Below are 313 nucleotides of genomic sequence, written 5' to 3' on the forward strand. Positions count from 1 at the left end.
GGAACATTTCATCTCAACACTTCCCCTGAAATTTTACATCAAATTTTGAGAAGTATGACAGATCCTGTATACATATACTCGCTTTCAGTGCCCATAGAGCTCACACACACACTGGAACTGTGTACAAAAAAAGGTTGCATACATTTCATCTTCAGATCTGTGCCTACTTACAGAGAGATTATTACACTCATTCTTTCAAATGTTTTTCATACCAATTAACGCACACAGTCTGTCAAATCTAACGCGAGACATTGGCTTTGTAAACACATCAGCTGCTTGACATTCACTACCAACAAACTCAATTGACAGCTGA

The sequence above is a fragment of the Wasmannia auropunctata genome, unplaced genomic scaffold (genome assembly GCF_000956235.1).
Source record: "Wasmannia auropunctata unplaced genomic scaffold, wasmannia.A_1.0 LD336106.1, whole genome shotgun sequence".
Classification (NCBI taxonomy): domain Eukaryota; kingdom Metazoa; phylum Arthropoda; class Insecta; order Hymenoptera; family Formicidae; genus Wasmannia; species Wasmannia auropunctata.